Source organism: Erpetoichthys calabaricus, chromosome 4 (genome assembly GCF_900747795.2).
Source record: "Erpetoichthys calabaricus chromosome 4, fErpCal1.3, whole genome shotgun sequence".
NCBI lineage: Eukaryota > Metazoa > Chordata > Cladistia > Polypteriformes > Polypteridae > Erpetoichthys > Erpetoichthys calabaricus.
In genome coordinates, this window is record NC_041397.2 from 153,899,592 (window position 1) to 153,926,788 (window position 27,197).

The following is a 27,197-nucleotide window of genomic DNA, read 5'->3' on the forward strand; positions in this document are numbered from 1 at the left end:
CACGCTATCCAACCCCGTGCCTGTCACAAGGAGGGACTCCCGGTCGGCGGCCATCTCGTCTTCCCTCCACACACGGAGACGAGACTCCGGGCAGCTCCGCGGCTGCTGTGGCTGTTGTAGCTGCAGCCTTTCCTTCTCGGCAGCTCCCCTTGCTGCCGGCGTGTCTTTGAGCCACCCTTGAAACACACAGTCCAACGGCGGACCGCTAACGATCCGGGTCACACTCTGTACCTGCGGGATTGGGTGCACGCCGCCCCTGCGGCATGTGGGTGAGCTCCCCTGCTGTGCCAGGCCGTCCACAGACTCATTTCTCAATGCAGGTCCCCGCCTTGACCCAAGCGGAGCATCCTGCCGACTACGACACTGTGGAATAGGGCGACCCGGACACAGACAGGCAGACACGTTTAAAGCCATCACCACACATTTATTTACACTACCGTATTTACAAGAGTCCATAAGTGCACCGCCACACAAACCCCACCAGTCTCCCAAAAGTCCAGGCTCCTCAACTAGCCGTCTCTCTTTCTCTCTCTTTCTCTCTCCAGGCCTCTCCTTGTCGCCTCCTCTTAGACCTCGTCCTGCTCCTCACCCGACTCCAGCCTTGATTGAAGGGAGGCAGCTCCTTAAATAGGCAGGCGGCTGATGACCACACCCGGCCACCTGCCACAAATGTGATCAATTATATATTTTAAGTTAAATGATTTAATGCTTTGTGCATATGGATCTAGAGTATATTTAATGCATGGCTGCCTTCTACTTCTCTGAGATATTAAGTGAAAGGTCCTTTCACTAATGTACCCCAATATATTTGAAAGGGAGAGACTTTAACACTAGAATTACCAGAGCCTACGAGAAAACTCGTAAATCCGGCCCACCTTAAATCCGTTCGCACCTCTCCATCAGCGTCTTTTGTCCAGTAAATGTGCTGATTAAGACAAGCAGCAAGCAGCCTGCTATTCCATCCCCCACCGTCGCAGAACGTGCACAAAGTTCTCCAAGCTCATGCCTTGATTGATTATCTGGGAGTGAAGTGCTGGAGTTTTAGAGTGGAAATAATAGATAGTTATTTGGAACACATGCATTTCATGTGTGTTCCATATCTACAGTAATCTGTATAAACACATTGTTAAAACAGAAACTTTTTCATATTTTAGTAATAAATGTTACAAAATGTAGGCATAAACTATAGAATGTGTGAAGCCTGAAGTCCAACGATCAAATAAACACTTCACAAAAGGTTCAAGGAAAATACAACAGCTTCCGTGGTATAGCAGTAAGATTTGCTGACTTGTAATCAAGAGTCCCTGGTTCGATCGCGACTACCTCCTATATTTGCCATTTTCAGTAGTGAGCTGCTCTTATTGTTAATATTATACAGTAGACACATACATTTGGTTTGTGTTTGTAACAGCTGCTGTACATTCATAGGACTTGTAAAAGTTACTGTTTTTTTTCACTTTTATTCTCTCAGTCACGACCATGATGCACACTACCGCCCCCCACCCAGGGATCTGACGCTGTTACTTTTTATCCGAAACTGGGAATAACTGTAGATGTGAGTGGTGTTTTGAGGCAATGGAACTGGACATTCTCTGATCTGGATGGATAAAAGACATAGGTATATATGATATTTGGAATAACTCATTTTATGACCTGTATAGTACATTTTGGAAAACATCGTGGCACGGATGCAACATTATTCATATTATTCATATTCATTCGCATTACATCTTGCGGTAGTAATCACTGACCGCGTGTTTCGCGTGTTTTTTTTTCACCCCGATCTTGCCAGTTATCTACATGTTGTTGTATGTTGCTGTTTCTTTTGTACTCCAGAACATGCAGAGGAAAGAATAGTACATAGAGGTCAGTTCAGCGCTATATGCAATCATCAAATTCAAATATTAACAGTTCACACACATGCCACACACACAACTGTCCTTCCTGCATTTATGACGTGTGTACCTATTGCAATGCGCACACTTCTCTCTATGCTGTGGTTTCTATTACATTGAAAGGGCACTTGACACTGACTCAGTTTACTTTCCTGGGGAAGCGGCTGTCTTCGAACAGAAGCTTGTCGATGTTGCATCCTCCTTTACTTTTTCCATTGCCTTTTCTAGTAAGATGTGATGACGAAGTTCCTCTGCAAGGTGAGCCATGAACACTCTTCTTTTCTCATTGGCCCCCGTGTATGCCTTGTGCAGCACGGAGAAAAAAAAGAAAGAGACAAATATATGGAACATTGGGTATAAATTTATGGTACTTATAAAAGTTAGCTTTTTTCAGTTTTATTCTCTCAGTCACGATCACGCTTTAACACCAAACCCCCGCCCCCCCGCCTCTCCTGATCAGACTTTAAGTAACAGTGCCAGCATAAATTTACACCCGATCTGACGCTGTTCGTTTTCAAATAATATTGCGTTAGTGCGATGATGTTTTCTGACTGGTACTATTCAGGTCATAAAATAATTTCTTCAAAATGTCACATATATTGTCTCTTTCTTTCAGGTGTGCAATAGAAACCACAGCACAGAGAGAAGTGTATGCATTGCAACAGGTACACATGTCATAAATGTAGGAAGGACAGTTCTTACGTGTGTGTAAACTGTTAACATTTGAATCTGATGATTGCATATAGTGCTGAACTGACCTCTGTACTATTCTTTCCTCGGCATGTCCTGGAGTACAAAAGAAACATCACCATACAGCAACAAGTGGGGACTGGCAAGATCGTGGAAAAAAAAAAAAAAAAACATGTGAAACACACAGTCAGTGATTACTACCACAAGATGTTATGCAAATGAATATGAATAATATGAATAATGTTGCATCCGTGCCATGATGTTTTTCCGAAATGTACTATACAGGTAAAATGAGTTATTCCAAATATCATATATACCTATGTCTTTTATCCATCCAGTTCAGAGAATGTCCAGTTCCATTGCCTCAAAACACCACTCACATCTACAGTTATTCCCAGTTTCAGATAAAAAGTAACAGCGTCAGATCCCTGGGTGGGGGGGCGGTAGTATGCATCGTGGTTGTGACTGAGAGAAAAAAAGTGAAAAAAAGGGTAACTTTTACAAGTCCTATAAATGTACAGCGGCTGTTACAGACACAAACCAAATGTATGTGTGTACTGTATAATATTAACAATAAGAGCAGCTCACTACTGAAAAGGCAAATATAGGAGGCAGTCGGGATCGAACCAGAGACTCTTAATTATCCATCCATCCATCCATTGTCTCCCGCTTATCCGAGGTCGGGTCGCGGGGGCAGCAGCTTGAGCAGAGATGCCCAGACTTCCCTCTCCCCGGCCACTTCTTCTAGCTCTTCCGGGAGAATCCCAAGGCGTTCCCATGCCAGTCGAGAGACATAGTCCCTCCAACGTGTCCTGGGTCTTCCCCGGGGCCTCCTCCCGGTTAGACGTGCCCGGAACACCTCACCAGGGAGGTGTCCAGGAGGCATCCTGATCAGATGCCCGAGCCACCTCATCTGACTCCTCTCGATGCGGAGGAGCAGCGGCTCTACTCTGAGCTCCTCCCAGATGACTGAGCTTCTCACCCTGTCTTTAAGGGAAAGCCCAGACACCCTGCGGAGGAAACTCATTTCAGCCGCTTGTATTCGCGATCTCGTTCTTTCGGTCACTACCCATAGTTCATGACCATAGGTGAGGGTAGGAACATAGATTGACTGGTAAATTGAGAGCTGAGCCTTGCGGCTCAGCTCCTTTTTCACCACGACAGACCGATGCAGAGCCCGCATTACTGCGGATGCCGCACCGATCCGCCTGTCGATCTCACGCTCCATTCTTCCCTCACTCGTGAACAAGACCCCAAGATACTTCAACTCCTCCACTTGGGGCAGTATCTCGCTACCAACCCTGAGAGGGCACTCCACCCTTTTCCGGCTGAGGACCATGGTCTCGGATTTGGAGGTGCTGATTCTCATCCCAGCCGCTTCACACTCGGCTGCGAACCGATCCAGAGAGAGCTGAAGATCACGACCTGATGAAGCAAACAGGACAACATCATCTGCAAAAAGCAGTGACCCAATCCTGAGCCCACCAAACCGGACCCCCTCAACGCCCTGGCTGCGCCTAGAAATTCTGTCCATAAAAGTTATGAACAATCGGTGACAAAGGGCAGCCCTGGCGGAGTCCAACTGTCACTGAAAACGGGTTCGACTTACTGCCGGCTATGCGGACCAGGCTCTGGCACCGATCGTACAGGGACCGAACAGCCCTTATCAGGGGGGCCGGTACCCCATACTCTCGGAGTACCCCCCACAGGATTCCTCGAGGGACACGGTCGAATGCCTTTTCCAAGTCCACAAAACACATGTAGACTGGTTGGGCAAACTCCCATGTACCCTCCAGGACCCTGCTAAGGGTATAGAGCTGGTCCACTGTTCGGCGACCAGGACGAAAACCACACTGTTCCTCCTGAATCCGAGGCTCGACTATCCGACAGACCCTCCTCTCCAGGACCCCTGAATAGACTTTTCCAGGGCGGCTGAGGAGTGTGATCCCTCTGTAGTTGGAACACACCCTCCGATCCCCCTTCTTAAAGAGGGGGACTACCACCCCGGTCTGCCAATCCAGAGGCACTGTCCCTGATGTCCATGCGATGTTGCAGAGGCGTGTCAACCAAGACAGTCCTACAACATCCAGAGCCTTGAGGAACTCCGGGCGTATCTCATCCACCCCCGGGGCCCTGCCACCAAGGAGTTTTTTGACCACCTCGGTGACCTCAGTCCCAAAAATGGGGGAGCCCACCTCTGAGTCCCCAGGCTCTGGTTCCTCATTGGAAGGCATGTTAATGGGATTGAGGAGGTCTTCGAAGTACTCCCCCCACCGACCCACAACGTCCCGAGTCGAGGTCAGCAGCGCACCATCCCCACCATATACAGTGTTGACACTGCACTGCTTCCCCTTCCTGAGACGCCGGATGGTGGACCAGAATCTCCTCGAAGTCGTCCGAAAGTCGTTCTCCATGGCCTCCCCAAACTCCTCCCACGGCCGAGTTTTTGCCTCAGCAACCACCAAAGCCGCATTCCGCTTGGCCTGCCAGTACCTATCAGCTGCCTCCAGGGTCCCACAGGACAAAAGGGTCCTGTAGGACTCCTTCTTCAGCTTGACGGCATCCTTCTCCGCCGGTGTCCACCAACGGGTTTGGGGATTGCCGCCACGACAGGCACCGACCACCTTACGGCCACAGCTCCGGTCAGCTGCCTCAACAATAGAGGCACGGAACATGGCCCATTCGGACTCAATGTCCCCCACCTCCCTTGGGATGTGGTCGAAGTTCTGCCGGAGGTGGGAGTTGAAGCTACTTCTGACAGGGGGCTCTGCCAGACGTTCCCAGCAGACCCTCACAACACGTTTGGGCCTACCACGCCTGACCGGCATCCTCCCCCACCATCGAAGCCAACTCACCACCAGGTGGTGATCAGTTGACAGCTCCGCCCCTCTCTTCACCCGAGTGTCCAAGACATGTGGCCGCAAGTCCGACGACACGACCACAAAGTCGATCATCGAACTGAGGCCTAGGGTGTCCTGGTGCCAAGTGCACATATGAACACCCCTATGCTTGAACATGGTGTTCGTTATGGACAATCCATGACGAGCACAGAAGTCCAATAACAAAACACCGCTCAGGTTCAGATCGGGGGGGCCATTCCTCCCAATCACGCCCTTCCAGGTCTCACTGTCATTGCCCACGTGAGCATTGAAGTCTCCCAGCAGAATGAGGGAGTCCCCAGAAGGTATGCCCTCTAGCACCCCCCTCCAGGGACTCCAAAAAGGGTGGGTACTCTGAACTGCTGTTCGGTGCATACGCACAAACAACAGTTAGGACCCGTCCCCCCACCCGAAGGCGAAGGGAGGCTACCCTCTCGTCCACCGGGGTAAACCCCAATGTACAGGCTCCAAGTCGGGGGGCAATAAGTATACCCACACCCGCTCTGCGCCTCTCACCGGGGGCAACTCCAGAGCGGTAGAGAGTCCAGCCCCTCTCAAGGAGATTGGTTTCAGAGTCCAAGCTGTGCGTCGAGGTGAGTCTGACTATATCTAGCCGGAACCTCTCAACTTCGCGCACTAGCTCAGGCTCCTTCCCCTTCAGAGAGGTGACATTCCACGTCCCAAGAGCCAGCTTCTGTAGCCGAGGATCGGACCGCCAAGGTCCCCGCCTTCGGCCACCACCCAACTCACACTGCACCCGACCTCCTTGGCCCCTCCCATAGGTGGTGAGCCCATGGGAAGGGGGACCCACGTTGCCTCTTCGGGCTGTGCCCGGCCGAGCCCCATGGGTGCAGGCCCGGCCACCAGGCGCTCGCCATTGAGCCCCACCTCCAGGCCTGGCTCCAGAGTGGGGCCCCGGTGACCCGCGTCCGGGCAAGGGAAAACGCCGTCCAAAATTGTTTTCCATCATAGGAGGTTTTGTTTAACCGCTCTTTGTCTCATCCCTCACCTAGGACCAGTTTGCCTTGGGTGGCCCTACCAGGGGCATAAAGCCCCGGACAACAGAGCTCCTAGGATCATTGGGACACGCAAACCCCTCCACCACGATAAGGTGGCGGTTAAAGGAGGGGACTGTTAATTACAAGTCAGCAAATCTTACCGCTACGCCACGGAAGCTGTTGTTTTATCCTTGAACCTTTTGTGAAAGTGTTTATTTGATCGTTGGACTTCAGGCTTCACACATTCTATAGTTTATGCCTACATTTTGTAACATTTATTACTAAAATATGAAAAAGTTTCTGTTTTAACAATGTGTTTAAACAGATTACTGTAGAAATGGAACATACATGAAATGCATGTGTTCCAAATAATGATCTATTATTTCCACTCTAAAAGTCCAGCACTCTGCAGTGGGCTGGTGCTCTGCCCGGGGTTTGTTTCCTGCCTTGTGCCCTGTGTTGGCTGGGATTGGCTCCAGCAGACCCCCATGACCCAGTAGTTAGGATATAGCGGGTTGGATAATGGATGGACGGATGGACGGAACTCCAGCACGTCACTCCAAGATAATCAGTCAAGGCATGAGCTGGGAAAACATTGTGCACATTCTGTGACGATGGGGGGATGAAATAGCAAGCTGCTTGCTGCTTGTCTTAATCGGCACATTTACAGGACAAAAGACTCTGACAGAGAGGTGCGAATGGATTTAAGGTGGGCCGGATTTATGAGTTTTCTCGTAGGCTCTGGTAATTCTAGTGTTAAGATATTTTTAAGTATTGTTGAGATGCTGTCTGAGTCTTCAAGGTTGATCTGTATTTCTTCTGGACCATCAGAAATAGGTGGGATTTCTGATTTGAAAGTAGTCCAAAAATTATGATGCTGGGAAGTTAAATTTGACGTATAATTGATCAAAAATATCTTCAGTATATGCACTTTTTTTATACCAGATGTTTTCCAAAGATTACTATGTAGGTTTGAGGGGGTTGGAAAAGGTGATTATCATGTAGATCTGCAACAAATAAAAGCTTCTCTGCCTTGAAGTGCAACTTGCATTGGTTCCATATTCTGAGTGACTGAATAACAATTGGATTATTGGAATATTGATGATAATTAGTATTTACTGGGGCACAAAGCAGAGCATATAAAAACGTTTAAGATTTTATTTCCATTGTAGACAAGATGAGTGTATATTCATCAATTTGTGTCAATTTCCAGGACTTTATAGCTTGTATATTTTTCCACATAGTAATAAAATTGAAAGTAAGGTAGTGTCATGCCACCTTCTGCTTGAAGTCTTTGTAGAGTCACCTTTTGAATGCATGGACATCTCGAATTCCAGAAAAATGAGGTTATAATTGAGTCTAATTTCTTAAAGAACAATTTGTTAATGTATGTATGATGCTTTGAAATAGAAAAACAAGCTTGGGAAGGATGTTCATATTGACAGTACTGATTCTTTGTGCTAATGTGAAATGGGAAGGTAGACCATTTATTCACAAATTGTTTCTTTTTTGTTTTTTTCTCCAAACTGATAGCAAAATTGTGTTGAAAAAGATCTTAATATTTACTGGTAATGTTTCTTCTAGATATTTAAACTCTCAATACCCCCCAACCCCGCCAACCCCATGTTGCTTACGCAAGTGAGGTTAGACCACACTTTAGAATCCCAATCCTCTGACATGCCAAGAGACAGAGCACTTCCCAAACAAAACAAACCCTCAACTGGTGTGGTAAGGATTAAAATTGAGATGCCTTATGATAGTACAGTTTAGATACAATCAACCTAAAGTATGATATTAAACAGTGTCCAGGGAAAAAAAAAGAGGAAAATAAAAATATTCATATTTAATAGACGAAATTTCAATATGGTAACTGGAAAAAGTGGCCAAAAGGGAAATAAAATATATAGGTACAGCAGATGTTACATTATAGATTAAGTTGCAAGGAGAATCTTCATGATATGACTTATGTTTATAATTTAAAGAATGTCAATCAGTCTTTTTATCCTTTTTCTGCTTCTTCGGGAGAACTAAAGATGTAGAATTGGCTATCGACAGCCACTTTCAGTTTGACTGGAAACAAAAGGCTATATCTTATTTCAGCTCTGCATAAGTGTTGTTTAATGCTGTACAATGTAGCTGTTGAAGGAGAGAAATCTGGGGAAAATACGAATATGGTTGTTTTCAAAAATAATATCCTCTTTGTGTCTGAGAATCTACATTGAATTTTCTTTAACACATAGTTTGTCAAACAGGCCAATCAGGCATTGAATCAATGTATGCAATAAGCACCTAAGATGTCAGTGTCCAATTTAAAGTCCTCTCCAATTATTTTGGAAAATAGTTCAGCTGGGAATTTCACGGGATTTTGGCTTTCACAGTTTTCAGGAAGTCCTTCCATTCTGATGTTGTTTCTTCTATATCTGCCTTTAAGTGAATTTATCACACTGCACTTTGCATTCAGATTCTACAGCAGTTGATATTTTTTTGTCAGTGGTGGAGGTCAGTTGTTCTAGTTCTTCAATACAAGTCATAAATATTTGTTTAACTTCCAGTAGTCCGATTTTATCCTCAATTTTGCTCACGTGTTCCTGTGTTTTCTCATCAGATTTTGCTAGATATTTTTTTATGTTTATAGCAAAGCTATTGCTGAAATATATCTCCTGGTAATGGCAAATGCTAGCCATACTCTCCATGACATAGTGTCACTAGCTCATTACATGCCCAAAAAAAAAAGAGACATCTCAGACTGGCGCAGTGAGAGATTAATCATGTTTGTTATTAAGCTGATTAGCTAATCTACAAAGTTTTACTTACATTCAGTGAAACATCACCCAACTCGGCTGCTTTGCAGAATTTACAATATTTAAAAGTCATGTTAATTTATTCACAATACACAATTGAAGATTTCAGAGGGCATTTTGTTGGAAAACCTGACATTTTTTCAATTCAAGTGTAGTCTGAAATATTTTTGTTTTTCCTAGAACTGTCAATAGCACATTTACTGATAATCCTTTTCTGTTTATCTTTGGCTCTATCATATACTCCATTAATTGCTTCCCAAATAGTGCTTTTCTAATTTAGCCTTGTATGAAGAATACCACTAGAAAACAGCATATTTCTCTATCTTAATTTTAAACATTTAGCCTGTTGTGTTCTAATTTCAGTCAGCAATGTAAATTGGCATACTTTCTATGGAATTGCTCTTCTGTTTTAAAAATTCATTCAGTTGATTACAGCATATTAATGGAGGAACTAAGGCAGATTGTTTTTCCAGTACATACCTAATTATATTTTTTAATTTTTAGAGTAGTCATGTGTTATCTAGTCTGTGTATATTCACAGCCAAAAATAGATTTTTAAAAATGTATTATTTACCCCATGAAATTTGTAGTGATAGCCGTGAAAAATGTTTTCAAGCAGGATGGAAAAATGTTTGACTTGCTTGACTTGTTTTGGAATGTTATGAGCATATGACTACATGGCTTCATGTGTTTTGATATTGTCTGATATTGTCCATCTGCCACCATAGACTTATATTCAATCAAAAACTTTTTTGTTTTCACTCTATGAGAAAACATGAGATTAAACAGCTATCACTACAAACTATATAGGGGTAAGTAACACATACATTTTTTGGGTGCAGCATTCCTTTAACTGCTAAAATTATGGTATGTGTGGTCTCCTTTTCATTACATTAAAAACATCCTCTTCCAGAAATATAGGGTAGCATTCAAAGATATCTTGGTTTATCGAAAAAGTATCTACAGTATACAGTACTGTATATTAAAAATTCACCAAACATGCAAGTACTTATAGTTGCGGTGCAGTTTTTTAAAAGTGTATTATTCTTTTGGTGAGGGTTGTGAGAGCAGCATGCTAAGCTGGTCTGACCAGCTTTCTAATTCCCAAAAGCTTTCTTCATACCTTCTTGGGGAATAGTCAGATTGTCCCAAGACAGTTGAGTTGTTTAACTACTGTAGTGTATTTAGGTTCTGGCCCTTAGTCTTCTTTCACTTAGCTGTGCCTTAAGAGGGGTCCAGGAGTCTTCTTCACTACAGGCCCAGACCACCTCACCTAACTCCCCTTGATCCAGAGAAGCAGTGTATATATTCTGATATTTTTTTGATATTGCCAAGCTCCTCACCCTGTCATTGATGGTGGGCCCAGAAACTGTGCATGGGAACCTCTTTTAAGGCATTTGGATTTAAGATATCATTATTTCAATCACTACCCAGATTATATGGTCATTATTGACGAAAGGAATGTAGACTGACTGGTAAATTCGCCTTTTTGTCTGTGGACTTGGCTCCCACTACATTGTCACAGTCTGGTGCAAAGGTCATCAAATTGTTGCCACTGTACCAATTCATTGGCAAATCTCATGATTAACTCTACCCTCAGTTGTGAGACCCTGGTTAGTTTAAATTGTCCAACTTGGGTATCTCATTGCCCATTAGCTGCTCAATAATACCCATTTGCTGAGCCACAGGACTGCAGATCTAGGGCCAAAGTTGTAGGATGGACGTGACGTCACCACAGTTTCAGGACTGACTTCGGAAAATTTCTTTTTGGAAGGTTTTGGCCAGTCTCAGCAAGTAAGTCGTTGAAACTGATGTCACCGCTGTTTCAGGACAGAGGTTTGGAAGATGACTTTTGGAAGGTTTTGGCAAGTCTCGGCAAAGCCCGAAAAGTAACATTATGTCATAGATCCGTTCAAAAATTAAGTGATGAAAATGAGAAGGAAAAATAGTACATCAAACCAAACAATACACATCATTGTGAAGTTCGGAGGGTTTCTGCTAGCACGTCATGTCATAGATCAAACTAAATAATGCAGATCATTTCTGTGAAATACACTATTAACATTATCTTGTGTTCAGGTCTGTTTAAACCATTTAATATATCGGCAAAATTTAAATCATTAAGAATTGTTTTAATTGAAAATAGTTTTTTGTTCACATTCATGAACACAATAACCAATATAATTACAATGTTTACACCACGTTAGATTTAAGTAAAACGTTAATAAGAAACATGATAAATGTTTTTAAAATGTACGATTCATGTGTACAATATTGTTCTAAACAAATATAAAATTAAAATTTTAGCAAATCTAATATTTTTAAAAGTATATGTAAAGAAAATGGCAATACAAAGTCTGCATTGCACTATGCTATATAGAGAAAAGCCAAGCAAAATGACACCTTTTATTGGCTAACTAAAAAGATTACAATATGCAAGCTTTCGAGGCAACTCAGGGCCCCTCTTCAGGCAAGATATAATGCTATATATTAATTGTCTTATATAGAACTTCTCTACTTTGTCATTTATTATTATAAACAAAGGGCCACCAAAAGAAAAAAATAAAAATACTAATAATAACACTATTTATATAGCACCTTTCCTATACTCAAAGCACTTTACAAAATTCAGAAAGAACAAGTGGACACACATAACATTGGCAACAAATAATATCCCCACTAAATAAAGATAAATACAGAATATACAAAACATTCAAACAGAATAAAAGACAATAACTCAGACTAAAATACAACATATGTTATTACAAAAAAATCTTGTACAAATGACATAATTTATCATAAAAATGCAAATACCTAAACAGACAGAGAGGTAAACCAAAAGAAGGTGCAGAATGTCAGGTTTGTTTAATGTCTTCCTAAATGAATGTTAATTTCAATTTATTTATATAGCACATTTAAAACAACATAGGAATGCTGTGGCCAAAATGCTTTACAATAATAGAATAAAAGAAAACATACAATTAACATAAATAGAAATACAATAAATGAACATAAATAAAATAGTAAATAGAAGTAATGTTACATAATCACAATGAGGAAACCATCAGTATTACTGAAGGTCACGGAATGCAAGTGAATAGAAATGAGTCTTTAATCTTGTTTTGAACAGTTGAATTGTAGACAACTCCTTTATGTAATGAGGTAAAGAGTTCCACAGGCGAGGAGCAGCAGCAGCAAAAGCCCTGTCCCCCCTTAGTTTTACACTTGGTACGAGGGACAACAAGAGACAACTAACCAGAAGATCTAAGCACTCTAGATGGCTGGTGTAAAAAACACAATTCGGATAAATAGGCAGGAGCAAGCTCATGTAAAGATGTAAAAACTAGCAACAAAATTTTAAAATCAATTCGAAAACTGATAGGCAGCCAGTGTAAAGAAGCTAATGTTAGAGAAACAGAATTAGACTTTCTTGCCCCAACCAGAAAGCGAGTGGCAGCATACTGGACCAACACTAACCTACGTATCAGGGATCTGGTAATCCCAGAATACAGCGAGTTGTAGTAATCAAAGCGATAAAAGATAAAATCATGAGTAGCTTTCTCAAGATCCCTAGAAGATAAAAAAGGCTTGATCTTACCTAAAAGATGAAGCTGGAAAAAGCAACTCTTGACTACAGAATTATTTTTTTGTTTCTCAAAAGAGAGGTTAATGTCAAAGATAACACCAAGATTACGGACTTGAGGTTTGCAAAAGACAGAGAAAGAGCCAAGAAGTCCAAGAACAATTTGGGCTTTAGCTGATGGACCCACTATAAGCACCTCTGTTTTATTTGGATTCAGATCAAGAAAATTATTAGCCATCCAGGATCTTAGTTCAGAAAGACAGTTGTGCAGTTGATTTATTGCAGAGTTACAGATGGGAATATAAACCTGTGTATCATCAGCATAGCAGTGAAAAGAAATGTTAAATTTCCTAAAAATAGCTCCAATAGGGTGAAGGTATAGAGAGAATAAAATAGGGCCCAAAATGGATCCCTGAGGAACACCACATTTAAGAAGAGCAGTTGAGTTAAAAAAAATGAAGTCAGGAGGTCATTCCAAAGTCTGTGCGCTATACCGCTAAAGGCCTTGCTGTCACCTATAGAATGCATGTTAGTGTGGGGCACAAGAGGATGGCCAGAATTGGAGGACCTTAATGGGCAAACAGAAGTAGAGTGATGGAGAAGGTCACTGATGTACTCTGGTGTGAGGCCATTTAAAATTTTGTTGGTTAATAATAGAATTTTATATTCAATCCGGTAAGACACTTGGCGCAGTGAAGATGGAGATGGATGGCTGTGATGTGCCCACTGTTGCCAGTCTATGTCAGGATTCTTATAGTAGAGTTTTGAATTAGCTGGAGCTGTGATATAAGATTGGAATGGGCAGGTGTCAGTAGTGAATTACAATACTCAATGTGGGATGTGATAAAAGCAGGGACATGATTCTCAGCATTAGAAAAGGAGAGGAATGAGCAAACGTAAGGAATGTTACACAGGTGAAAGTAAGAATGTTTGTTTTTTAATATGCTTTACATGGGTGAAATAAGAACAGGAGGAATCAAAGTGACACCAAAGTTCTTTGCAGTAAAAGGTCTGACAAGATCATCACCAAGAATACTGGAGAGGAGCTTGTTTTCTTAAGTTGCACTTTAGTGCCACTTTGCTGGAGTTCAGTTTTGTTGCAATTTAATTTTAAAGAGTTTTGCTCCATTTAGGTTTTAATTTAATTTCGCTGAGGCAAGTTGTGAGCTGAGAAAGCTGTGATAAAGTGTCACTTTTAACACTGAAATAGATCTGAGTAGCATCTGCATAAAAATGATAACCCAGTCCAAAGCTAAGAATAACATGGTCAAAGGGAAGCATATAGATACAGAAGAGCAGAGGATGCCTTTTCATTAACAAGGAGAAGTCAGATTGAGGAACGCCTGCGAGAAATTAAGGCATGAGGGTTACCCTGGACAGGACACAAAAGCTGCATGGCCACAAACCCACGTGCGATCAACTTCTACACAAACTGGGACTGTAGCTCATCAAGAGGAAGGTAACAATGCTCAGAACTATAAGGAAAAATAAGCTAGAGCTCCCATCTCAAATGCTGGCCACACAGACATTAGTTTATCTAAACAAATGACACATCCTTCGAGTACAATGTGATCTTGACGAGCATGCTGCACAGGGATACGAGATTCCATGCCCAGAAATGATAATGAAATACAATACTATGAAAGAAGGAGTGGATAATTTAGACAAGCTGACGACTTGCTACACCTGAAAAAGAAAAACATTATATTGGGTGCTAGACATAGGAAAATTTTTCAACATATTGAACATCTCAGAAAAAAATACTTTTGTCGTCTGGGCAACCTTGAACAGATATTGGAATATAGAAAAGTGTTATAGGAGACAGATTCTTCCTGAGGAGCAAGGTAAACTATTGGCAACACCTTGCATGCTACTGTGCCAAAGACCCCAGCATTTACAGCCATTGTGTAGATTCAACAGGAAGATGCAAATGCCCCACCAGCCCAATCCACAGGGTGACCAATGACGGTACCTGTAGTATGTATGCATGATGAATATGTTTGTGTGTGTCTCACTGTCTTATTTTAGCCTGCTGAACTGTACAGTTATTACAGTGTTCTATAGAAAGTGAAAATATTCAGTTATGCTTGATAAACAGATAAAATGTGATCTGCGGGTAAAGAGCGAACAGGTTTACATTGCTTGTTGTTAAAATAAAGTGAACATCTGATTTAAAAAAAAGTCCAGTAATATATATGTAGCAATAATGTAATCATAGGTTGAGATTCAACACAATTGAATTAAAATATGATGTTTGTACACTACTGCATTACACTTCTACAAGGACAGAAGTGTGGGGCTATTCAAAACTGTCTTTGAGTGTATTTGAGTAATGTGTGTAGTGACTTATAAAACCACAATATTACATTAAAATATATTGCACAGCAGCATCTTCGTAATGTCCAAGACCTTAAATCTTTCACTACTGTACCAAAATGTTCTTCCCTCCAAGAAAACCCTCAAAAAATACTACATTATTTCCAAAAGGAGTCATTTCTAATATTCTACTTATGTTTGTTCTGTTATGAAATACTTTTAAAAATTCTTTTTTAAAAGAGCCTTTAGATAGCACTACGTGAGCTTTAAAAATACTAACCTAAGTAGAACTAATATCAATATTTCAAAATGAGCAGCAGACATAAAAAGACTTGCAGTTAAATTTATTTTCAGAAACTACCCACCATCAAAAGAAAGCAGAAAAATCTAAGTATTCTAAACTGAAATAAAAAGAAGATTAATGCACAATACAATGCAACTAACATAATGTAGCAGCAGACAACAAAAATTATGATTCATTAAATATGCAGTTTACTTTAAGATTCAATTTATCCCTACATTCCTGACTGAAAAGTTCCATATCATCCCTAAAGTGAAAACTAAATAAAAAGTTTTTTTTGCCAAAACTATATCTTCAGTATTGACTGAATCAATGATGTCCTGGAGAGTTCGGCTTTGGTGCTCCTCCTCCATCTCCAGAAAATGTGGCTCAAACACTGCACCTCTGAAGAAGTGCTTATGTTGGCGTAACGATTTTACTGCAGCATGGAGGTCCTTTTATCTTCAGAAACCACTAATAAAAGACAACAAAAAGAATTAAACAAAACATGTATTTCTACATGCCTATTTAAACATCATTAGATATTACATACAGTTACTGTAGGTCCATAAATATTTGGACAGAGACATCTTTTTTCTAATTTTGGTTCTGTACATTACCACAATGAGTTTTAGATGAAACAACTCAGATGCAGTTGAAGTGTAGACTTTCAGCTTTAATTCAGTGGGGTGAACAAAACGATTACATAAAAATGTGAGGCAACTAAAGCATTTTTTGAACACAATCTCTTCATTTCAGGGGCTCAAAAGTAATTGGACAAATTAAATAACTGGAAATAAAATGTTCATTTCTAATACTTGGTGGCAATGACAGCCTGAAGTCTTGAACTCATGGACATCACCAGATGTTGGGTTTCCTCCTTTTTAATGCTCTGCCAGGCCTTTACTGCAGCAGCTTTCAGTTGCTGTTTGTTTGTGGGCCTTTCTGTCTGAAGTTTAGTCTTCAACAAGTGAAATGCATGCTCAATTGGGTTAAGATCAGGTGACTGACTTGGCCATTCAAGACTTTTCCACTTCTTTGCTTTAATGAACTCCTGGGTTGCTTTGGCTGTATGTTTTGGGTCATTGTCCATCTGTTTCATGAAACGCTGCCCGATCAATTTGACTGCGTTTAGCTGGATTTGAGCAGACAGTATGTCTCTGAACACCTCAGAATTCATTCGGCTGCTTCTGTCCTGTGTCACATCATCAATAAACACTAGTGTCCCAATGCCACTGGCAGCCATGCACGCCCAAGCCATCACAGTGATGAATTTAGATCCTCCTCTGCTTCACTATCATGTGGGGTTCCACAAGGCTCCATACTTGGTCCTCTGCTATTTTCTTTGTATCTCCTGCCTCTTGGCTCTATTCTTAGAAAGCATAAAATTGCTTTCCATTGTTATGCAGACGATACTCAGGTTTATGTACCCCTCAAACGCAAGGATGCTTACTCCATACAAACTTTGGTTATGTGCCTAGAAGAGGTAAAAGCTTGGATGGCAGTAAACTTCTTAAATTTTAATGAAAATAAGACAGAGGTTATAGTTTTTGGTCCTGGGGGCACCAGTGGGTCTATTTCTACTTCTGCTCCTGTGGATTTGGGTCCCCTTGCACAATATGGTACACCTGTCATTACAAATCTGGGTTTTAGGATAGATGAGGATTTTAGACTGGACGGTCAGATCAGTGCGGTGGTGAAATCTTGTTTTTTTTAGCTGAGACGTTTGGCGAAGATAAAAAACATTCTTTCCAAAGATCAATTTACAACAGTAATCCACGCTTTCATTACAACCCGGTTGGACTATTGTAATTCGTTGTATGTTGGTGTTAGCCAGTCCACCCTGTCTCGGCTCCAGCTGGTGCAAAATGCTGCTGCACGCCTTTTAACTGGCACGCGAAAAAAATGAGCACATTACACCTGTGTTATCCTCACTGCACTGGCTGCCTGTTCAGTTTAGAGTTCATTTTAAGATTCTTTTATTTGTTTTTAAGTCCTTAAATGGGCTTGCTCCGCCCTACCTCGCTGAGCTGCTGCATATGCACTCTCCTTCCCACTCACTCAGATTAGCTGGTCAGCTGCTTCTGGATGTGCCTAGGACTCAGTGAAAGCTCAGGGGGGATAGGGCTTTTTCCGTTGTGGCTCCAAGGCTCTGGAATTCACTGCCGATCCACATTAGACAGGCCTCCTCACTGCCCATTTTTAAGTCTGCTCTTAAGACTTACCTCTTTGGTTTGGCGTTTGATCCTGTGTGAGCAGTTGATTTTACTCTGTTTTAACTCTGTTTAGTTGTGTTTACTATGTTTTAATTAGTTTCATTTATTGTATTTTATTTTACTTATTTATTATTTTGTTTTTGTTTAAAATTTATTTTAGCCTATGTTCAGCACTTTGGTCAGCGGCTGTTGTATGTAAAGTGCTTTATAAATAAAGTTGACTTGACTTGACTTGACACTGCCTCCACCGTGTTTTACAGATAATGTGGTATGCTTTGGATAATGAGCTGTTCCACGCCTTCTCCATACTTTTTTCTTGCCATCATTCTGGTAGAGGTTGATCTTGGTTTCATCTGTCTAAAGAATGTTTTTCCAGAACTGTGCTGGCTTTTTTAGATGTTCTTTAGCGAAGTCCTGTCTAGCCTTTCTATTCTTGAAGCTTACAGTATGAACGGCTTGCACCTTGCAGTGCACCCTCTGTATTTACTTTCATGCAGTCTTCTCTTTATGGTAGACTTGGATATCGATATGCCTACCCCCTGGAGAGTGTTGTTCACTTGGTTGGTTGCTGTGAAGGGGTTTCTCTTCACCATGGAAATGACTCTGCAATCATCCACCACTGTTGTCTTCTGTTGACGTCCAGGTCTTTTTTGCGTTGCTGAGTTCACCAGTGCTTGCTTTCTTTCTCAGGATGTACCAAACTGTAGATTTGGCCACTCGTAATATTGTAGCAATTTCTGGATGGGTTTTTTCTGTTTTCACAGCTTAAGGATGGCTTCTTTCACCTGCATGGAGAGCTCCTTTGACCACATGGTGTCTGTTCACAGCAAAATCTTCCACATGCAAGCACCACACCTCAAATCAACTCCAGGCCTTTTATCTGCTTAATTGATAATGACATAACGACGGACTTGCCCACACCTGCCCATGAAATAGCCTTTGAGTCAATTGTCCAATTACTTTTGAGCCCCTGAAATGAAGGGATTGTGTTCAAAAAATGCTTTAGTTGCCTCACATGTTTATGCAATCGTTTTGTTCACCCCACTGAATTAAAGCTGAAAGTCTGCACTTCAACTGCATCTGAGTTGTTTCATTTAAAATTCATTGTGGTAATGTACAGAACCAAAATTAGAAAAAAGTTGTCTCTGTCCAAATATTTATGGACCTAACTGTATATACCTCCTCACTGCTCTGGTTCTCATTCATGCTTCTCTCCAGTGCCCCTTTCGTGAATGCCTTTGTCCAATAAGAAACATTTACTCCTTAGCCACACATTGAGAATGAGAGATACACCTTCCAACAGCACAATTCTCCAATAGAATAATGTACCACCACCTCCTGATTAAGGATAAATCACACTGCGATGCAGAGGGAAAAAACAAAACATTAAAACCAGTAACAGATATTAACAAATAATCTGAGTCAAATGGTGCATCCAAGATGAGGTGCAGAGCATACAGTAAAGCACGCAAAAGAATTGTTTCAAGTTAATATTTAATCTATTTGCATACAATACAGTGCACATTCTACGTATTGCAATTTATTTATAGTGGTTCTAAAGTATTTCTAACCTAAAAAATAAGTTTAATTGATTTTCTCGCCATCAACATGAATACTCTACAATCTACTGACCCAACCAACTGCTGTGGAAGATTCTGAATTTGAAATGGAATCATATTACCTACTGCAAATTACAAAAAGAATGTCCATTACTTGTAGTCCTCTCAATGACATCCCTAAACAACTAACCTTGTTTTTAATAGTGTCCAAGTGCCTGAAGATATTCTTTTTGTCATGTTACTGTAACAAAAACAAATAAGGCTTACACATAAAAATGTAAATATCCAATATGTGCTTTGGTACATTATGAAAATCTTGATGTAAGCAGAGTATAAGCGCAATTGCCTTAAAGTATACATGTGTTGTTTATCAATATTAGTGTGACTGCATTTTGCATGTGAATAACTTAGAATGTACACTTTAATTAATAAAAAAAGTTAGTTAAGTTGCAATGCTTGGAAACTTGAAACATAATATTAACCCATCCATCCATCCATTTTCCAACCCGCTGAATCCGAACACAGGGTCACGGGGATCTGCTGGAGCCAATCCCAGCCAACACAGGGCACAAGGCAGGAACCAATCCTGGGCAGGGTGCCAACCCACCGCAGATAATATTAACCTCATTGTTTAAAATATTACATACAGACGTATAAATAGGTGATCAAAATTAGAGAACATTTATGAACTTGTTTTTTTTTAAATGTCATTAATCTTCATTCTTCAAAATTTGAAGGAATAGTAACTGTGGGTATATCACTGTTGTACTACTTACAAAATAATCAAGGCACTTCAACAAAAACCTTTATTTTGTGTAAAATGCAGTGATCAGAATTAGACAACAGTAACCATTGTAGCAGAAAATAAGACTAAAATTAAAATTTTTGGAGGGTTACAGCTTTCAATAATTAGTAGGAGGTATAGAGAACCTTGCATTGAATGACTTCAGCACATCTGCACCCACAGGACATCACTAGTTTTTCTCACACTGGTTTACACTCTTCTTTGAGCCTCTTCCACAGTTCAGCAATTGTAGTGGGTTTCTTAGCCATAACTTTGTTCCCAAGGATTTTCCAGAGATTCCTGACTGGGTTTAGATCTGGACTCTGGGCTGGCCGTTTTATTCTTTCAGTGTTAGAGCAAAATTGATAGAGTTCCTATCAATGTGGGCATCGTCTAACATGAAAATTGTGAGCTGTTTGGGAGGTGTCGCAGGGAAGGAACTGCATCTTGCTGAAAGAGGTTCTGATAGACATTTGCAGTCATCCTGCCATATAGAGGTATGAGAGTCCCAACTACTGCTGCAGAAAACATCCCCAAAACCGTGACACTTCCTTCTCCTAATTTATTTTTGCTGTTATTTTTTTTTAAAAGAACTTTGGGTTCAGTCTTTGCCAGTTTGATGTCAAACAGGGTTTCCCATCAGACCCAAATAAATTAAACTCGCTGTCATCACTAAAGTGAACTCTGAACCAGTTCTCCACTGTCCACACAACATGCTCCTCAACAAAGGTAGTCCAGCCTATTGATTCTTTCTGACGATGAGATGCTTAGTCCTTGCAGAGTTGGCTTTAAGTCTGAATTGTCTTAAACGAAGAGACACTGTATGCTGAAACATATTCTTACATTGTTCATCACTAAACTGGTGAGCAATTCCAGCTGCAGTGTTGAACCGATTCCCTATTGAGAGTCTTCGCATTACCCTGTCCTCTTGTGCATTTGTCTTATGTGGACAACCTGCATTTTTGGGGGGACTTGAATGACTTGGTGACATTGTAAAGCTGCAATATTCTAGAAATCAGACTTGGAACAACTGCTTCTCTTGCAGTGGTTGAAAGGGTTAGCCATTTGGCCTTCATTTGGACAACCTGCTGTCATAGGGTTTCAGTCACCTTAGACCGGCTTGCCATATTGCAAAGTAATTAGCAGTGCTGCCAGATAAATAAGGTTTGTCAGATAATTAAGGAAATTAGCACCAGGTGCCAGATTAACACCAAACCCTGTGAAGTATCTGAAAGTATTCTCTAATTGTGATCAGAGTGCTTCAAATTTCTCATTTAAGCTTTTAATATTATCCTTCAGAATATATTTAAATTGTGAAATATGCATAACAAAAAATTGCCTTTCTATTCCAGTTAGGATAGCTTCCAATAGGTATAAGCAGGGACTCTGAAATTTAGGAAACTGTAAACTGTTCTCTAATTGAAAGAGAGAGAGAGGATACACACACTATACATAATCTATCTTCTAAACCCACTTTATCTTGAACAGGGTTCTGGGTGATCCAGAGACATTCCTATAGAGTATGGGGTAAAAAGCAGGAACAAACTCTGGACAGAGCATCAATCCATTGCAGGGTGAACTCGCTTGCATGTGCACACACACGCACACTTTCACATGTATGTATACTATATATATGTGCACAGTACTGTGCCAAAGTCATAAACAATTTTTTAAAACAAAATATGAACAGTTTTTGCAAGTATAAATGTTGGGAAATTCTATATTATATATACTATATATGCATAAATACTATTCATTATGCACACATATATGTATATACACAATACGCGTGTTAATACATTCACATGAAAACATAGTAAGAAGTGCTAGTAACCGCATGCAAAACAAAAAAAAAAGAATGAAAATTTGAACTCCATGCAAACTCTGAACCTTGAACAGGTTCCAAACTATTGAACTTAAGCAACCTGAAAAGCATCAAGTATCTAACATCTCCCAATCCATAAGAATTGGCTGAATCAAAAAAGAACATTTGCCTGTCTTTAGGCTTCATGATCTATGAAGCACAGTTTGAATATTTTTGAATGGAGAAATAAATACTTCAGAGGGGAATAAACATTAATCTCTGCAAAGTTAATTACACATTACATGAAGACATTAAAACATACACATTGCATCCAGTGACCAGGCTTCCAAGCAGGGAAAAGAAGATCATCTTTGAGCACAATATTATTCTGGAAGTCATTTCTCTCTATTATAAAAAAAAAAAATCCTGGAGAGAAACAGTAGGGCATCGAGACGTGATCTTCACGTTAAGATCACAGAAGACAGGTCCGCGAGGACCTTAAACATGAGACATTGTGCCAAGAGATTGACACAGTACCATCTTGCGATGACGTAGAACATGACATTCTTGCAAGACATACCCTACTTACAATCAATATCAAATAAGACAACAGGGCAGCAAAACATTCAGTCCTGTGAAGGATTTGAGCACACACACACATCCAGGGTCTCAGCGCATATAAAGCGTATAAGGACAATACATTATGAATGAAACGTCAACAACTAAGTGAAGAAGAAAGCAGTGTGGACAAAAGAGACTCAAAAGCGTTGGAGAGAAAAAAGAGCAAAAAAGAAAAAATAATCTAGGTGCAAATTCAGAAAAAAAGGAAAGTAATTATCAGCCCGTAACAAGTAGTATTGAAACAAAGCATGTCCAAATGGGCTCAGAATTAAAAGACAGAGTAAAAGACAAAGTAGAACTTCATAAACATGTTCACAAACGTTGGCGCTATAAACATGCAGAGCAGATTATGAAAGCAGTGGAATTCGAAAAGCTCAAAAAAAAAAACATATGCACTATATAAATGTGGAGAAAGTTAAAGATATGAAAGTAGGAAAATTAGAAAGTATAAAAAAAAGAGTAAAGATCGCAGTAGCGCAAACAAACGGAAATTATTACTCGAAAAAGGGAAAATAATCACCACGGACCAGGTGTCATTGGAAAAAAAAGCAGGACAAAGCGATGTCAGAAAAGACAGAGTAGAAAACAAAGTAAAACGTCATAAAGAGGTTACAAAACAAAGGGGCTAAACACATGCAGAGCAGGTGATAATGAAAACTGGAATTCAAAGGACACAGGTGATATGTCAGAAGTATGTAAATATTGTAAGGCTTTGAAGTTTAAGTCAGAGAATTTCAAAAATGTGTTTTACCTCACATGCATTTATTGGTTACTTTGCAAAAAAAATGATTAACTGCTGATGATGTAGATTGCTTTGTCTGTGCTGAAATTCCAAAAAGAGAAACCTATCCTGAATTATGGTACAAAGTCATTAAACACATGTCTCACTGGCCTCATTTAAAAGATTCAGTATATTGGGACTCGAAAGATTCCAAATATTGTTTTTACATAAGTTCTGAAATAAAAGTGAAACTAATGAAATAACAACAATTCAAAGAAAAAAAAAATCTTAAAAGTGTGTATCCGGAAAACCAAACACGGAGGTTGGTGAGCGAAGTGAGCAGGGCGCAAAGCCCCCTAGTAAAGCATGAAATTAATGATCCCGAGAAGTTATTTGCTCATGCTTTGTTAGTTGATGCAGAATGTTTTTGTTACCTTACTGGAAATGATAAAGAATCTTTTTTTTAGTGGTGGTAGCACAACATATGCATCAACTGCCAGTTCATCGTTCCCCTTCAAAATTTCACACAATTCAGAGCTTACAAAAGCAATACTGTGTGTTTGTGTAACTGATTGTTAACTACAATCCACCTATACATCAGCCACCAATGTGCTTGCTTGCCTGCAGCTATTTGCAATCTAGAATAGTTGTAAAAGTAACATATAAAACAGGCATTGTGTCACTGGCAGTTGGTGGTGTTTCCAGGGTTGATTGGAACAGTCATTGTGGCACTGGTAATTGGTCTGGTTTCCAGGGTTGAAGACGATGCTATGGTGGTTGAAACAGCATTCTGTTTGTGTTTACAAACAAACAAGTGATTTTCAAAATCACTTCTCCTAAATATTGTAGTCTGGCAGTACAGGCAGTGGTAATGCAGTGATGGCCTTCAGTCTAAACCACATCTGTGAATAGCGAAACCTAAAATGTTTAACAGTTTAAATGGTAAAAAGTAATGCACATATATTAAAAATCAACTCTCAAATTAACTTCTTAAACTGTCTTCTTAAAATGACTCTTCAAATGTTTTTTTTTAATGTGTCCAGTTTGGAGGGCTTAAAAACATTGCCACTACACAAAGGACAATAGAACCAGGTGCAACATCTATTGCATTGAGTCAACGGTGGTACTTACTCTTTCATTTGAATAGTTTTGTGTTTCTAGAAAAATGACAAAAAAGCAAGATGGCTTTAGCAAGTTTAAATTCTATACCTACAGTAATCACTCACAATGCTCAATAACTGTTTTGATCAAGCAATCAAATTTGAATTATTTAGTGCATTTTACAATTAGTATTGCCACAAAGCAGCTTTAAATATTTCCAGGCCATAAACCCCGAGACAAGTCTTGGTTTCAGTACCAGATTGTTATTGAACAAAATAAAAAATTGTCTGTTTTGTTTTACACAAATTAAAAATAATAAAATAGCAACTTTTGAAATAAGACAAAGGAAAAATAGGAATGTAGATTCATTGTAAATTGTACTTATCAGATTGACTAAACAAATATTTTTATCCTAGATTTGAAGGCTGACAGACTGTCGGAATCTCATACCTCTATAGGAGGGTTGTTCCTAAAAAAGTGTGCTTTACAAGCTACCGTTTTATTTCCAGCTGCAACTTTTTTTTATTCTAGAGACAAGAAGATATCCCACTCCCTATAAGAGCGATTGTAAGGAATTAAAAGGTCACTCAAATTCTGAGGTCCTTAACTATGCAAAGTGATATAGGTGATCACCATGTACCTAATAATCCAATACAAAATAATACAAAATTTGCAGAAAGCTAATGTAAAGAAAGCAAAACAGTGGTGATATACTGTTCATATTTCCTGGCTCTTGTAAGCACTTCAGTCACTGCACTCTGAACTAACTTAAGTCTGTTGTCAGTCACAAAGCCTTATGGTGATCCATGTAGAAGTAATAAATGCATGGATAAGTTATTTAGCATCATGGAATGCTAACACAATTTAAGTTTAGCAATATTTCTTAAGTAAAATGAAGGCTACTCTAGATACTGTACATGTTGAGAATGTGTATCAAATGAAAGATCATAGTCTATAGTGTTTCAACTCGAGCTTGCTTAACGTCATCCAGCTGATCTGTAACGTCATTAATCTGGTTGGCAAGTATTTTCAGTTTGGTTCTGTTTTCTTCGATGTGTTCCTCTAATTTCTCCAACATGCTTTTAAAGTTCACGTCAAAACCGTTTAAATAGACGCGTTTCCCGGTCTTTGTTATCCTTCTTAAGCTCAATGTTAGACTTCTTAAGCTCATTCTTGTTATCCTTCTTAAGCTCATTTATGGCTGTAGCCATGGCAGTGGACAGTGTAGCGATCATCTCTTTCAGTTCGGACAGTTCGTTTCGGATTTCGTGCTCCGCAAGTTGAAATGCAGTTCCTGTTACAGCAGGTGCTGCGGGCTCGCGATGAGTAGATGATAGCACATCCTACAGGGCCTTTTCTAGTCTCCAATGATCCTCAGAAATCGTCAATCCATCGCGACCTGTATCACTTGCATCTTCGCTCCCATTTTCACTCTCGACTGGAGACGATACAATGGAGTGGGGTCCCAGGAAATCTGCGCATTCGTCTGCCTGTTCCAGGTCAGTCTCCAAGAGGCCATACCTTGCACTCAGGCCGGATGTCTGTCCAGACTTTGATGCAGCTTTAAGTTTCTTTTCCGGCTCTTTCTGACTTTTCTTCTTGTTACTCATGCTTGTATATTGTAGTGGAAGTTCCTTGGTCAGGTTAAATACAGGATACCTCTAAATAATATGAAATACGTGGGAGAATAAAGCTGCTGCTAGCAGAGCTCTGCTTCAGACGTCCATCTCCTACAACGGACGAGACCAACTCCGGAACCAACAGTGGAACAATTGGTGTCTAACGCGATGAAAAAGATACAGCTGCGAATTCCGAATGCAAAAAACTCGGAGACAGACTTGCGGCCCTGGAAGATGGGTGCAGAAGAAATAATATAAGAATTGAGGGTATACCTGAGAAACGAGAAAGCTCAAGCCCAGTGAAATTTGCAGTAGAATTACTGTCTAAAATAATTGGAGATGATTTAAACTCGACATTGAGATAGCAGCAGCTTATCACATATACAGATCAAGCACCTTTAAACCTAGGTCTTTTATTGTCCGCTTCGAGCGATTACAATGTAAGCTTGATGTGATGGCACTTCTCAGACACAAGCAAGAGATTATATTTGAAAATAATCTTATTCGTATTTTCCCCGACTTCTCACCATTAACAGCTGCAAAACGCGCAGCCTACTTTAACATTAAAAAGTTGCTACAGAAAGCCGATATCAAATACAGCCTCTTGTATCCCGCCAAACTGAAAGTGGAAGTTCAAGACCAATATTATGTGTTTTCAAGCAAGGAGGAAGCTGAAAAGGAACTAAAGAAGCTGTTTCCGACACTCTTTTGAAAGTTAATAAGGAGCCGTATTCTGTCAAGGCATGATAAGGACCTATCATCTACTGTCAGATCCACTTTTAAAGAGACTGGTATTATAATCTATAGTGTGACGTGTGAGTCCCTGTCTTGCATCCCGAAACACAAGACTGAGTCTCAGTATTTTAGCAAAATCAGCTTTTTTCAACTTGAAACGGCAACAGCACGGTTATTTATTGTAGTGGGATCTACCACTCTGCTATACACAGACACAGCAGTCAGGCAGGGTCGTGACCAGGTTAATGGCCAAGTAATACTGTGTCCTGCATTTACAATATTCCTTGCATCACCCATTGATAGCAGGCACTCATACCGATATGCTGTCTTACATAGACGCGGCAATTGTGCTTCAGGACACTCTTCGGCGTGTCCAAGATTTAACAACAAATTTATAACACTTAAATGTGGCTTACCAAAGAGAAGAGAAGGTAAAAGATCATTCACAAATGTAGTAAGAAAATGCAGGAAGATTTAGACTTGTTAACTAATGCAACAAATTCTTAATATTCAATTTGGGTAAAGGATATTAATTGCTGTTTTCATAAAAGCAACATCATTTGATACTACTTCACTGGCTAAATAAGAAGACATA